General features: G+C 35.1%; 1 pseudogene; it reads right to left on the minus strand.

Annotated features, from left to right (window-relative positions):
- Positions 1–5085: 5085 nt before the first annotated feature.
- Positions 5086–9955, minus strand: LOC120627985 (annotated as a pseudogene).
- Between the last annotated feature and the right edge of the window lie 3234 nt (positions 9956–13189).

The following is a 13189-nucleotide window of genomic DNA, read 5'->3' on the forward strand; positions in this document are numbered from 1 at the left end:
TACCAATGGCAATAATAACGGTAGGAATATCGTAATAGTTCTACATAACAACTAGCTGATGCCTCCGACTTCGTCTTCGTTTGTTTAGGTGTTATAAAACATGCACAGAAACGATTATTGTTCCCGGGATAAAAAGTGCTGGGATGGGAGTAATCTCTATGATTTTGTTTGACAGAATCAGTAAAGCTATGAAGCGGAGTAGTAACAAAGGCTATGTTTTTACATATGTTGGGGAGACCGGGGATGGTTGACTAACTTTGGTCTTTTATCTCTCATGTTTAACTTAACATAACCAAAACAACAGTTGATACATATAGGAGAACTATTCAGGTACCTAAAACCTATATATACCTACTAGCTGTTGCCCGCGACTTCGTCTGCGTTTGTTTTTTTTTTTTGATGTGGATTTAATTTAGTATTTAGTATCGCTAAGCCTAAAAATGTGGGGTTTGCTGCTGTCCACTGAGTAGTTCTGTCCTCTATCTCCAGCCACATTCATCAGATCTTCACAAAGTTTGGGCAAAATTAAACACATATTATAACCTCTAGAGAACGAAAATATTTATTTAAATTGGTTATAATTTGTCGGAGTTATAGTATAAAATCGACAAACACTTTCATCCCCTCTCCCAAAGGAACCGAGCTTAAAGTCGGGATAAAAAGTATTCTATATTACTTCTAACACTTCCAAGAATATATAAAGTTTCATGAGGATCGGTGAAGTAGTTTTTGCGTGAAAGCATAACAAACAAACTTACATTGACATTTATATTATTAGTAGGGAAGTAGGGATAGGGATATAATATAATATAATAAATATACCTATATATTCGCCATTATAATACATATTTAGTCGATTTTCTAAACACCTGACGCTTGATCAACCTACCCCATATCTGGGGTTGGTTGACCATAAACATGGGGTAGGTTGACCTAGGCAGTAATTAGTCTAAATAAAGAGGATTAGTATTTAAAAAAAATATATATAAGTATATTTACTGAATTATAGATTTGTTTTAATTTATTTATAAATTTACTAAAATTTCAGATCTTTAATAAAGGTAACAGTGTATTTAAAAAAAATACCATTATCTTCTTAAACTTAAGAGCTAAGCTCTTGTCGGTGTAGCAAAGGTTTAGATGGGGCTAGATGGCGATGTGGGTACTGACGTAGTTTATGTATTTATTTATTTCCCGGGTTAAAAAGTATCCTATGTCTATCTCCAGGTTGCAAGTATATACATGTGTTAAATTCAATTTAGGAATGTGCAATGGTTGACCAATTCGTACAAACATACCCACTTTAGCATTTAGAATAATAGTATGAATTATAATGGCCTCTATCAACATACGTGCACCTAGATACAGTCACGTAATGAAACGTATGCTAACACGCATATATATTTTAGTGTTCATATAGTTATTATATTTTTACGACTCGGGAGATATAGCGACGAAAAGTAACACTATCTAATCCTAATAAGTAAAGTAAACTTAACACAACACTTTACATATTGATAAAGGTAGTACTGTAGATCTGATAGATATAATGTCATGCTAGTAAATCCCGACCAAGATTCGTCGTTGCACAGTATTTATTATTATTTAACTCTTTATTTTTACACCACTATGAAGTTAAGAAAATAAAAAAAAAATAATAGAAATAAAAAGACAGGAGTTGAGTACATAAGGCGGCCTTATCGCTTAGTAGCGATCTCTGCCAGTACAGTATGACATTTTTTTTTTTTATTGTTGGGAATAAACTATGAAATAAATACTACGCTGTTCCCGTTTTCTTCGTTCGCTTTATTACGGTTTTTTTACAAAATCCGTAGAAACGAGTACCTATTTTATTATGAAAATCAACCTTAACCTTTTTCGCGGAGTATAGCACTCCGCGAAAAGCTCTTCGCGGGGTATTGCAAATTAAGCATAGTTATAATTTTCATAATATATCATGGATATTCGCAAAGTAACGCCTGCTTCTATCCAATTTCTAACACGTGTACTTGTTTCTACAAAGTTTTCATAAAAATACGCGGTGACAACATCAGCTGTATTTGTTCACATCTTAGGTCAAATGGGGTCACGGATTACTAACAGCAAAAAAATTATGGTCCCCGATCATATTAAAACAATAATAATTCAAACACCCGTTCTTAAGCATACACGTGTAAATGTGATTTCATGTCATCACAACATAACAATGATTTTCATTAAGTTGTCAATTGTTTTGTTATTTTTTTATTAAAGTATTTTACAAGCGACACGCCCCGGGTTCGCGAATGGTTAATTACAAAAAGAGTTGAGTTACTACCACGTAAATTAAATACGTAGTGAAAATAAATATTTATGAGTATACAAAAAAAAATTAAGATACAATGCTCAATGTAAAAAAAATCTCTGTTTCTAGACTAGAATTTTTTATTTATTAAGAATACTTCATTGCACAAACTTAGAAAAAATACAAGAAAGATACAAGAAAATTAGGATAGGTACCTAAAACTAACAAATATTGCAATACGATTATGCTATATATAGGTTGCGATATGTTTGTAACTTAAAAGTATAAAAAAATGTTTTTCGAAGTTTAATCATATTCTTCGGAGCATTTTCTTTACGGCCAGAGGAAATAAAGGGCCTACATTAAAAGTGGTATATGGTCAGTACACATAAATAAGAACTCACAGAAACACAACAAATATTTAAGCATCACAAGCCACTCCACTTTAGTGTGTGAATTGAGACGTGCGCGGGGCGTTTTCACTGTTTTTGCACACAATGGTTGAATGAGGGTTCTGTGGGCCAGAATCGTTAAAGTGCTTTGTCATAGTTAAACTAAGAATAATTTACAATATAAGAGCGTGAAAAAGTACCCATCATCAATATCAACACATTACCAGACCTCTAAAGGGAACGGGTTTCCTCTCGGAATGTGAAATGGTTTAGACCGTAATCCACCATGCTGCTGGCCAAGTGCGGATTTGTAGACTTAACACGCCTTTCAGAACGTTATGTACTTTCTGGCAGGTTTCCTCACCATTTTTTCCTTCACCGTTAAAGCAAGTAATATTTGAATTGCTTTTTAAAAGGCACCTAACTCCGAAAAGCTAGAGGTGCGTGCCGGTGATCGGAATCGGCCCCTGAGTGTCTCTGATTATTCCGCTTTTACTTGTAAGGCCCAAAGACTTAGACTAGATAGATAGATAACTAGATGAAGAATAGTGGTTTCGCGGGAAAAGATTTCGTTCCACAATTTCTGATTTCTCATTAGATTAAGAAATGTTCCTTCAATTAACACGTCTCCAGAAATCATTATCGTCGTTAATCATATATGTCGCTGTATGCGGCAGTGAATCAATGATCCCCAATTCAGCCCAATTAGCAAGACTGTATTTTTGTAAAACCCTTTCTTGGGGGGTTGTAAATATTATCGATACCTTGTTTATTAATATTCCACCGGCATCTAAAAGTCGATTCCGATTCGAATATGATCGCGAACAAATCGACAGAAAAACATTTATTAGAAACTTTGCATTACGTATACACGTATTACTTATCGATGTTGTTATTGTAAAATTCCTTTTTAGATTATATTTAAATGTTTACTTGCATGCATTATCTCAACACACGTGTCAGTTAAATAATTATCATTATTGTTACAGTAGTTTTGTAAAGTAGTAGTGAGTAAATAATAAAACAAATAATAAAACTTTTAAATACTTTTAACTTTTTACTTTTTTTTAGTAATAATTAAACTTTTGATAAATAAAACTAGAATCCTATAGATGCACTAGCGGTACACTTGTAATGATTTAACTGTATATGAAGAATTAGTATGTAAAGTATATGTAATGCATTTAATTAAGATCATACAGAATACTCATTCAGCCATTATTGTATGTAGTGTATTGTGTCCATAAACAGTGTAAACGCACGTCTCACTGTACATCCGCGGAATGTTGCTAGCTCTCAAACTTTTTCCCATTTTATGGTGAACGTTTAGAACATTAGAGGTAAAGTAATTACCGTTGTTTGAAACGACCTACCGTTTTTTCGAAAAACAATTGTAAAGTGGAGTGGTTTTTTATGCTTTCATATTAGTCGTGTACACGGTCTCTGCATATTCTTAATTCTTGTTTCTTCAACCTAAGGTTGTACGGAGGAGATCGCTTCAAGCGTAAAGACCGTTTCTTTGCGCATGAAGGGTGGATGTGCCTATGGGCGTACCAGCCCAGAACATATCAGCTGCCCTTATGGTTGAATTGGTCTACTATAAGATCACTTGGATAAATTAGTTCGCGTTGTTACTGGTTAAAAAACTCCTGAAATATAGTGGTTAGGCTTCAAATTTTTTCTAAATCCCATAAAAAAACATAAAATTCTTCAAAAAGCATTTATTACAGTTGAGTTTATACATAAAAATCCAAAATAATTTTCCAAAGAAGTCCTATCATTCTAAAATTGTATTAGATCGGCGGTAATAATAACAAATAGTTATATCATCAAGGGTATTTATATAGCAGTAAAGTAATTTTTAATTCATTCCAATCTGACTTTTACTACTGATACTACACCTACAGAAAACAGTAAATTGGAAAACAGAAAAACACTAAATTGGAAAAGTTCTCTTTGAAAACTACACCCCATTATTTTTTACAAGATAACACAACTTAAAGTATGCTCTGCGAAGACAAAGTCGAGGGATCTAGCTAGTTTCTAATAAAAAAAACTTAAAAACCTATAACTTGTGATTATAGTGTGTTAGCCACAAATATTATATTATCTACCTAAACCTTGGAAGATAAGAAAATCTCATGAGCAGTATATAACTTTCCAAATACTACAATCTAGCTCAGGTAAATATTGTTACGCTATTATTTAACCTGTGTTGCCAACGGTAAAGATAAATAAAAGCATCTTTGGCGATAAAAATGTTCTGGATTCTCCTTATCACTAAGTACTTACTTAAATATTGTTTTATTGTGATAATTTGTATCTTGATATGTTTTTATTTCATGATCACCGAAAGCGTCTGAATAACAAACTGGTGTCAACATTTTAACTAGCCTATAACTGGATGGATAGAAACAAACATGTCAACAATTTTTTTTTTTTTAATTTATTCCCTCTTTAGAATTTTAGCGCGTTCTTTTAATTTCGTCCGATCCAACTTCGATGTCGTTGTCATAGGAAGCTCTTTTACGAAGATCACGCCACCTTTTAATTGCTTTGAGTCAGTCAGCGATTCTAGAGGGAAAAGATTGGATGTTATATCTATACTGAACCATTTTGACTTACCTTTAAGCTCGTTTTTATTAATACTTATTAATTAATTTATTTTCTTAATTATTAATATCTCATTATTGCGTTCCAACTGGGCACATGACGACCAGTGAAAAGATACTCCACACAGGATAAGAAGAGAGCTCCAAGCTGCCCACTTCCGGTTGTCAAGCCTAACAGTTATTATTATCACGCTGATTTTAAGAAAGACCGCACGGTTCCGTAGATAGAACTCAGAACATGCTAATCAACGGATTCACGAATTAGTTATCTTTCGCAATAGGCATTTTTAAATACTTTTCTTTGTTTAGATGTAGTGTAGATTAACAAACATACAATGACTATTATAACGTCAAAGATTGCTCTTCTACGTCATTGATTTTACAAACGTTACTTCGACGTCGTGTATTTCAAATTAAAAACAATTTAAGAGGATTTTTTGCATCACCAATGACTATGAATAAGGTAGTAGCTGCTAATTTAATAATGTATAGCATATAATCTTTCTTTACCTTTGACTAAATCTTTTATATGCTGTGCCGTTATATGATGCCCATCTCGAGGAATAACGAATGCAACAGGCAGATCACCACATTCAGCATCAGGTATACCGGTCACGGCTACATCTAGTACACCCGGGTGTTTTATTATCACAGACTCTATTTCTACTGGTGACACCTGTAATTACATTTTTTTTAGAATCTCATGTATTATAGAAACTAATAGAAATATTGGATTGCTCCAAATGCTTGGAATATACAATATTTTTTACCTGATGGTTCCTATATTTCAACAGCATTTTGAATCGGTCAAAGAAATAGTAATTGTGATATTCATCTCTATGAAATAGGTCTCCAGATTTGAACCCATCTTCATCAAAAGCCGCTGCCGTCATTTCAGGGTTGTTGTTATAACCCTGAAATAGTAACCGTGTACCGAAGTATGGCTAATGAAATCTTTTATAAGTCAAAAGGTATTTCGGTTCGACTACGTCAAAAGATACTCGTATAATTGTACGTTTCAACAAACAATCTTTACTCTTTATTAGTTCAAGGCGGTAATATCTTGATACACCGTTTACAATGCACTTATTGACTTTTCTTATGTAAGAAGGTCTCAAATTTAATGAGTATAGTAACAGGCGAGTGTGTAATAAAAATTTGAATTATTCTGAAAACTATAGGCTACTGGGTGATAAACGTTCATATAACTCACCTGAAATATAGTTGGACCTTTTAATCGTAGTTCGCCCAGCACATTGGGTTTATTTATTTCTTCATTAGTTGTAGGGTCCACTAGCTAGAAAAAAACATATCATTAGGTTTATAATAAATTAATTATTAATTATGTACTATACTTACTACAGCAATAATTTATCCGCAGTTTTGAAGGGACCGAGTGCAATAAAGATGTAAATGTAATGTAAGATCCATAGCTTAGACTAATTTTAGTCTCCTATATTTACTGGGTCGATGTTCCCCGGTTTTTGATGACATTACAAATATAAATGTGTATAAAAAATCAATTCGAATATTTAAAGTTGAACTTCTTTTTTTTTCTTTTAATCTTTATTTGAAGAACTTTGTCGTCAATGCGACTATGACTATGCCACTTAATTATACTTAAACTACCGCTACATTACATAATCAATTAAATTTTGTTGGTAGCTTGGATGATATGTTTCCTAAATATATACCGCCAATATATTGGTATATACAATTTGTATTAAAAATGGAACGCCTCATAAACTCATTCCGAACACATTCCATCACAATATGGAATGCGTCTTCCACCACACCACATTCTGTTGAACTTCTTTTTAGGTTCATATAAAAATCTGACGTCTGACTATACCAACGCACTAGTTTGAAAATAGTAAGTAAGTAGTTGTAATGCCTATTTGTTTGTAAGTTTGGCAACGGTACGAAAAGCAAGATTGGTCAAGAGCGAGCTGGCAAGAAAGTTGGAATTAATTATTTTCATAATATTGTAGAATTTAAAAGGGCGTAGTAACTTCAAAGTCCAAAATCCGAGCAGTAAGTCAAAGATTCCACTGCAAGTAAAAGGCATTCGCTGACGTAATCATACTTACTTTATACTGCAAAAATGGCATTGGTGAACCAACTGAAGTAATTGGAGAATAGGCTGAGTCAAAAACTGTTCCTGTCGCTTCAGTTAAACCGTAAACTACTGCTATTTGCAATTTCGGATTTATTTTCTGAAAACAAAATATTATGCATAAGTATGCCAAAAAATAATACTATTATTAATATTTTTTAAATTAATACAACTTTAGAAAAATTTTCACACGCGAACTTCAAGAGTTTTTAAATCTCTTATGGAGCTTGCTTGCTGGTGATGAGCCAGAGCGGCTTTCTTCACCAAGGCAAGTCTTTGGCAATTGTTATTTGAAAATATGTACCATTATGGAAGATAATAATTGTTTCTTTCTAGCTTGGCAATGTTAACCAAGCAAGTACTCGCCTGCATTTCTTGGACGAGTTCTTCAGCTACCATACTTCCACCTACTAAAAAGTACTTTAAACATGACAAATCGCACTTCTCCCGATCTCCAGGTTTTAATAGTGTTCTTAAAAATGTAGGGCTCATGTTTGCGAAATCTGGCTGAAAAGATGATTGCAATAGAATTTATTAATGCATTCATTTCATTACAACCGACTAAAGTTTGTAGATAATATTCAATTTATTTACTCTATATTTATTGATCAAGGAAAAAACATGCTCTCGTGTTGTTGGGGATGAAGTCTGTACTCGCGTGTATCTTAAAATAGGTCCCATTATAAACGTAAAAGTTGATGATAACCATTGTATGGGTGATACAACTAATGCCAAGTTCACTGTGTAGGGAACTCGGTACGGATCGTCCTGTAATAAGAAAAAAAACATGATTTCTTAACATAACAAAGTAGTAGTAGTACGACCTCCTTTGCGCAGCGGTGAGCGCTGTGATTTGAAGTTGGAGGGTCCGTATTCGATTCACGGCAGGATTTGGAAATTCATAATTTCTTAATTTTTCTCTCGGCGGGTGCTGTGGAGGCTTCGGCCGTGGCTAGTTACCACCATACCGACGAAGACGATGTCGCGTAGAAACCGACTAGGGGTATGGTTTTAATATAACTGCCATGTACCTAACAAGTTAGCCCGTTATCATTTTAGACTGCTTCATCACTTACCAGTAAGTGTGTTTGCAGTCAAGGGCTTATAAAATCTAATCAGATTATCATTATTAAGAATCAGATTAAATTTATTATTTTTTTCTTTTTAAATCGGTGATATTAAAATTTTTTCCTTGTATTTCAAGTTCGATTTCATGCTGTATTGTGGAAATATAATAAATAAGGTGGATTAATATAAAATAACCTGCTTATGAAAGATTCATTGTTACGAGTTGCTTGTACGATATTTACATTAAATTTGGAAAGCCCATCACTACGTTCTTATGGCTTAGTATTGCTGTTTTTGGTAGCCCGGTAGAGCCACTCGTTGTCACCAAAAAGGCATGTGCTTCCACAGGATCGAATTCAGCTGGTCTGAAATGTTTAAATAGTTTGAAGCTTCGTTCATTCATGTCCCAAACTTCATAATTTTATTTTTTTCTCTCACTGGTTTCTATAAAGACGACGGATGGGCTGGACGTACATAAGCCTAAATTTTGTTTCGCGTATCTGTAACTAAAATACATTTTGTTCCTTAGTCAACACTAGTTTGACAACTCTAAAAGTACAGTGGCAGAATGCCAAAATCAGGCGCGAAGAGTGGCAATAAATTGGAGACAAAAACAAAATGACAGAAGTTTGTCCAGTGGTCAATGGAAGCGGACCATTGCTCTAAAAATGATCACTTAAAACATTAAAGATTTTTCGCTTACTTGAAATCTCCTGGCATATTATCTCCGCCAAACTTATTGAGAAATTTCGAAAAACTTAAGCAATCCTTATCTTCATCAAATGTTATTATATGGGTGGATAAATTCAAAATATTTAACGCCTGCTGAACCGTTTTAACTTTTGAACTTTGACAAAAGACTGCCTTGGGTAAGCAGCATTTAAATGCGTCTTCAAGTTCATCTGAAATAGATAAGGAGTTTAATACAGAAGAAAGTACTTTTGTAGTCTGGTCACATTATTTTCTTTCTGGCTTACTGGGATAGTATTAGTAAACAAATATACTTACTAACTCCTAAAGTCATATCTACTCCAGCAACCTTGATACCAAGGTATAAGGATGCGTACATTGGTATGACCAGGTCGATATGGTTTGGTGCCATAATGACTATGACATCTTGGTACTTTAGGCCCAGGTTTCTGAAGGCTGTTGCACATCGTGTCGATCGTTCCAGAGCTGAATTGAATGTCTCTTTCTCGTCAGTTGCTCCGTCTATCTGGAGGTACAAAAATTAAACATTTCCCGGAATATACATATTTCCCGCATTGCGTAAAACGTAACGTTATAACGGTTGTTTTTATTATTTTATAGATATAACATTTACCTGCAGTAGCATGTTATCAGGGGCATCTTTAAAACTGCGCAATAGCATTTTGCCTATATGGTATCTGTCGCTCGATAAACCTGTTTCAGCTACGATTCTGAAGGCCAGGTCTTGAATATACCAAAACACTGCATCAGATGATATGTGATGGTGGCTCATTTTTGCTGAAATAACATTAGTGAAATGTTAAGTATTAACTGATCGTCGTGGTCATTTTGATAAAACAAGTTTACAGACTGCATTGACAGGGCAATGGTATATTTTTTTTCGTTTAAAGAAGAGAGTTTGATGCCGTTACGGAGCTCCCACATGATCTGATACATTTTATCGCAATAACTTAACCTTTAACTCGGATTTCGTATGTCAAAAGCATATTGTTTTTATAAGGTTTTTGCGTGGCATTGTACCAGAACGCGTAATCGTTTGGAGGGCCGTTTTTACCGTTAAGATGGTAACTAGCCAAGGCGGAAGTCTCCCTTCAGACCAGACCAGATAACACATTCAGATATTATAAATTCCCTTATTCTTCTTGCTAGGGTTCGTACCCGGGACCGCCTACTTAAAAGATCACGGTACTCACTAAATCAATTATATAACTGAAACATGGGACTTATAATTAAATGTTGAGTATTACTGATGTGATTATTTATCTGAGACATTGTGACGAATCCATCAGATTTGTAGTGCAGTGTTGGTATTTAATAAACATCTCCACTCTACAAACTTATAATTAAGTATTTCAACTTTCACCAAATGCAGCATGTGGCCCAAATAGTCAAAAATTATACAACGCTCTATGCGTTCCATATGCGTGCAGCACGGCTAGGACGGGCAGGAGACAATTATCTCCCCGGGGAGAGGATAAAAATGTATCTTCTCCCACAGCTTTATCAACTCTCAGAGCAATGGCGTACAAGTGGAAATAATATCCACAAAATATATGTGTAATAAATAATAAACGGGGATAAACTCTTCTCACTTTCCCGTGCTTTAGCAGGTTGACAAGTTAATTATATCCCCTGTCAGGGGATGCAATCGGAAGATATAATTTTTCTTTTCTACCCGTGCTATACCCTGCAGGGTGCTATGCAGTGCGTCACGGATGTTCGCGACAGCACATATCGACTACTTTTGCTCCACTATGCGCAAAAGGTATGGGTCCCTAATGCGAAGACTACGGAGCAGTGATAACTGCATCCTGAAAATGATTGCGAGTAGGTTAGACTGCAGGTACGTGGGTCATTGCTGTGCCATTTCAAATGGAATGGAGCAGCTTTGACTCGCGTACATTCTGGATAACAAATAATAAATAAATATACTACTTCAATACGCACATCGCCACCTAGTTCCAAAGTAAACGTAGCTAGTGTTATGGGTACTAAGATAACTGAAGAACAATTTTTATCAATAATATACATAAATACTTTTATACATAGATAAACACCCAGACAGTGAAAAACATTCATGTTCATCACACAAATATTGTCCAGTTGTGTCAAACCCACTGCCTTGGACTCAGAAAGCAGGGTCGCTGCCTGTCCGTCATATTGATGAAGTACGTCTATAATCTGTAGGTATAATAGTAATTAAGTTAAATATGTTTGTTAAGTTTTCAGTAATAACGTTAATAGTATATTGTGCAACTAGTGCGACAAGTTGTCGATTGCCCGATTGCTCGAAAGCGAAGTTGAACGAACGGTCACTCGCTTGAGTGGGTAATCGATGTCGCACTTGTTGCACATACTATTTTGTATTACTCATGCGGGGAAAGTATCTTGACGCTCGCTGTTGCGGTTGAAAAAGAACCGTTTGCCCATTTTAAAATTTGAGTGCGACAAGTTTACTTGTCGCACTCAAATTATTCTTGTCGCAATCAAATTTTAAAATGAGCAAACGGTTCTTTTTCAACTTGAGTGCGACAAGTTGAGTTGTCGCACTCAAATTATTCTTGTCGCAATCAAATTTTAAAATGGGCAAACGGTCAAGATACTACTTTCCCCGCATGAGTGATACAAAAGTAAGTTGTTATACTAACAAAATGGGCCTATAAGACGCTTGAAATAAAATTATTATTATTATAAAGTACACAATCTACTTACCAATACTTTAATTCGTTCAATTAACAAACGATATAAACTTTTATGATTATAAAGATGTTTTTTGCTCTACGTTATGCAACTCACTGAAGGTTAAGATACATTATCTTTGTTTATGTTTTATAGTGCACACGAAGATATGTTTACTGGTAGCAGTCGAAATATCTGCATACTGGATTTGGAATTTTACGTAATATGTAATCAGGCAGTAACTAACTGTGTCTATCTAGTTAGTTCATGTTTTATTTACATTTACTTGTAGAAAAAAAGGTGATAGCCTAGTGAATGAGTGAGTTCGGCTTTGCTTTCGGGGGGCCGAGTTCGAATCACAGCACTCACCTCTTATTCTATAAAATATCTCTTGCTTCAACTGTTATTAAAAACATCGCGAGAAAACGTTCTCAATATTGTTATAAAGGCGTGTGAAGGCGTGTGAAGCCCAGACCAGTGCGGATTGGTGAATCCGTGAATCCGCACTGGTCAGTGGCGTGCATAGAGGGTATGCACAGGCAGCACAGGGTATGCAGATAAATAAATAAATAAATAAATATACTACGACAATGCACACATCGCCATCTAGCCCCAAAGTAAGCGTAGCTTTTGTTATGGGTACTAAAATGACTGTTGAATATTTTTATGAATAATATACATATATACTTATAATATACAGATAAACACCCAGACCCTGCAAAACATTCATGTTCATCACACAAACATTTTATAGTTGGGAATCGAACCCACGGCCTTGGACTCAGAAAGTAGGGTCGCTGCCCACTGCGCTACTCTGCCGTCAAATGATATAAAATAAGGAAAATCTCCAGTACGAGTTATAAAAAACTTCTTAAGTATTTATAACTCTTACTGGAGATTTTCTTCTTTTTATATCATCTGTATACTCTGTGCAAACGCTGTATGCACGCCACTGGCACTGCAGGGCTAGCATGGGCGGGGGACATTTTCTCCACGGGGAAAGGATATAACGTTTATCCCCTCACGCATTTATATCCACCCCCGAGCATGGGCACACGGGTGGACAATATATCCACGGTGGATATAATAGGGGAAAGACGTATTCGTCCGCTAACAGCCTTAAAGATGTGAGAACCTAGACAAAAAGTGATTAGATGATGTCTTTGCACAAGGTGATTCTAGGTACTTAATAACAACTTACTTTTATGTGCACTGGTAGTCCATCGACAGCATTTAGTGGTTAGTGCCTCATTAAGGTCCTCGCACGAGTACAGCACACAATTTTTACCCATCCGAAACAAGTGTTGGAACTCGGCATCGGGAAATT

This window comes from Pararge aegeria, chromosome 12 (assembly GCF_905163445.1).
Source record: "Pararge aegeria chromosome 12, ilParAegt1.1, whole genome shotgun sequence".
Classification (NCBI taxonomy): Eukaryota; Metazoa; Arthropoda; class Insecta; order Lepidoptera; family Nymphalidae; genus Pararge; species Pararge aegeria.